The sequence below is a fragment of the Cryptomeria japonica genome, unplaced genomic scaffold (genome assembly GCF_030272615.1).
Source record: "Cryptomeria japonica unplaced genomic scaffold, Sugi_1.0 HiC_scaffold_227, whole genome shotgun sequence".
Classification (NCBI taxonomy): Eukaryota; Viridiplantae; Streptophyta; class Pinopsida; order Cupressales; family Cupressaceae; genus Cryptomeria; species Cryptomeria japonica.
Window position 1 is genome coordinate 154,664 of NW_026729049.1, and position 3,106 is coordinate 157,769.

Consider the following 3,106-nt stretch of genomic DNA (forward strand, 5'->3'; position numbering starts at 1 on the left):
CATACATTTCTTTGCAAACAGAACATGGTTGTGTGACCTCCAACATATCAATCTTTTTTGCGGAAATTAGACAATGTATTTTGAAACGAAGTAGCCTTCATACCAAGTTCAGGAGCAGTAGAAAATGTTTGAAAGAGATTAATTTGCTCAAGATCAGTGTCTTCTGTTTCTAATAACTATCCTGAGTTATTGGAAGGTCTATGAAGTGCATGACGCTTCAGTTGTTGTTTCTTGGAGATATTAGCTCTGTTCTTTGCATAAGAAGTTCTATTGGTCTCGCTTCTCCTCAATTTGATACCATCAATTTCTTGAGGGCAAGGCTGGATAGATATCTAATATTTTTAAGAGAGCAAAGGTATGTCAAAATTTTCATAATTGAAGGTAGTTAACTTTGAAGTATGTATGAAGAATGTATACGAATTGAAAATTGCTTTATGTATGCTTATGTGATTTTAGAGGATTTGTTCTGTATGTAAACTGCTTTTGTTGTGATTATTTGTATGTGTAATTATTTGTTCTGTTGTTTTGTTGCTCTCGTTGGCTCAACTTATATGTACAACTTTACTTGAAATATATGGGTTGTGGAAAGCCATAAATTGACTGTCTAGTGCTGAACTGCGTAAATATGTTGCTGCTAGCAAGTTGGTTTTGCAAAAGGTAGCATTGTCATATAGCTATGTATAGATATAATATTTTTTGATGTTTCATGATTTTAAAAGCATTATTGTAATATAGGTATGCAAAGCTATAGCAAATTCTGATACATACAGATGTATGTATACATATACACATGTACATATACATATAATTCAAAAATTCAAGGTTTTGTATATGAACATATGCACATATATAAGTATATGTATATATCAAAAATACTATAACTATGAATACTTATATATAGTTATGTATTGTATTGTTAAACAGATAGATATAAGACCAGAAAAATAGCAATATACGTGCATATATGTCTAGTTTATGTGCAAACAACATACTGTCAACACATTTAAAATTAAAGACTATCACTGAAAATAACTAATGTCAAGAGGAAAACCTTTCAAACAGATAATTGGTAGATGTAAGAAATGTCCATATAGATTTTAAAAGCATGATTGTAATATAGGTATGCACAACTATAGTAAATTCTGATACATACAGATGTATGTATACATATACACATAATTTAAAAATTCAAGGTTTTGTATATGAACATATGCACATATATAAGTACATGTATATATCCAAAATACTATAACTATGAATACTTATATATAGGTATGTATTGTATTGTTAAACAGATAGGTATAAGACTAGAAAAAGAACAATATACGTGCATATATGTCTAGATTATTAGCAAACAACATACTATCAACACATATAAAAGTAAAGACTATGACTGAAAATAACTAATGTCAAGAGGAAAAGCTTTCAAATAGATAATTGGTAGATGTAAGAAATGTCCATATAGATATTTATAGAAGCACCCTTGTTTTTGTAAAACGTGCTTGTTTGTATTTGTAAAAGTATTAAATATGAAAATTAGGTAATAGTATAATTGTATTGTAAACTGGAAAGTTTAATAATTAGAAAAGATGCGTTATAATTTTAACTCTTTGTACTTAGGGAGGCAATTTTTGCAAGTAATGCATGGCACTCAACTTTGAAGTCAACAGGAGCAACTTTATTTACTGTGACTTTCATCTTCATTTTTGAATTATAGGTCTCAGTAGAAACCAGCAGTGTGAATGAATAGTAACATGACAGTGCTCTCTTGATCACTGAGGAAGGTGTTTCTATTGTTGTTCCATTGTTTTGGAGTGCATAGCATTGTTTTGCAGTTTTGTGTAGCAAGTGAATGCCACCCTCGTCAAATGCAGTGGCCCACAGAGTACCTCTGGCATCTTGCAACTTTAGAGGCAAGAGGTAACTATAATTACAGTCTTGCATAGTCATTTGACATCTAGAGAAGAACCAAGAGTCATCAGTGTGTTGTGTACACTTTTTCTTGCAAGTCCTTCCATTCACTATTAGTGGGCAAGTTGCGTAATAGGAATTTTTGTCATTGATGTTCACAAAGCGTAGAACAGCTAGCAATGTTGTCTGAATTGTTTCTGGTCTGATTCCCATCCCCTCACGGATTGAAGAAATTGTCATTCTAGTATATATTCCATCTATGTGGATAGTTTGTGCAACAAAAGTTACAGCAAGCAAAAGGTCCTTTCCTCTTAATGTTAGAAGCTACGCTTTTGGAAAATTTGGGTTGATATGTAATGTTGTTGCAACTGTTATGTTTATAAGTTTCCCATTGAAATAGCCAACACGAGCATTACGTAAAGCAAGGATAAGCATACTATCATTGGTCAACATATTTTTCAATTTCAGGCCCTTTTATTCTGCCATTGGACCCCATAAGTTGATGTCAATTGTTGAACCAGAGAGATCATTAATTTTCACCACACATTTTTGTGTTTGACTGCAATCTTTCCTGTGTATAGGAACGATATCTCCAACATATAGAACAAGACCAATTATGTCAACCAGTGTGTTATTTGTTAGATGAAACAATTCACTAATGGGTGTGAAAGAAGGAGTTTGTTGATCTAGTTGTTCTTCGTTGGTGCAGCATTTTAGTATGGATGTATCAAACAATGTGATTTCTAGATGGTTGTTTAGTTTGTTGTACCTTGCATTTGCCTCCTCAACAGATCCTTTTCAAATAATATAATGTGAACCTATGTCCACACGGTTAGAGTGTAACTTAGCTATCTCATCAAATCATGTAATTCTAATTTCAGAACCATCACAATCGACAATGTCAAAGCTAAAGACATGGCCATTTTTGGTCACTGTGCTATATGCCTTAATAGGCCGTTTATGAGTGACTCTCCCTTTGATAGTCCATTTATTTTGGTATGGATTCAAAGTTTTGATAGGGCTTATATTTGGAGAAGTTGTTGTTTGTGGGGATGGCAATTCAGTTGCAAACTGAAGAGAGCGTTTAGATGTTGATTGTCTGTCATCAGACATAATTTCTGGTTGTTGTTCTTTGAATGGATATTCTGGTTTACCAAAGAACGGGCAATCAATAATCAGAACAACATAGCATCAA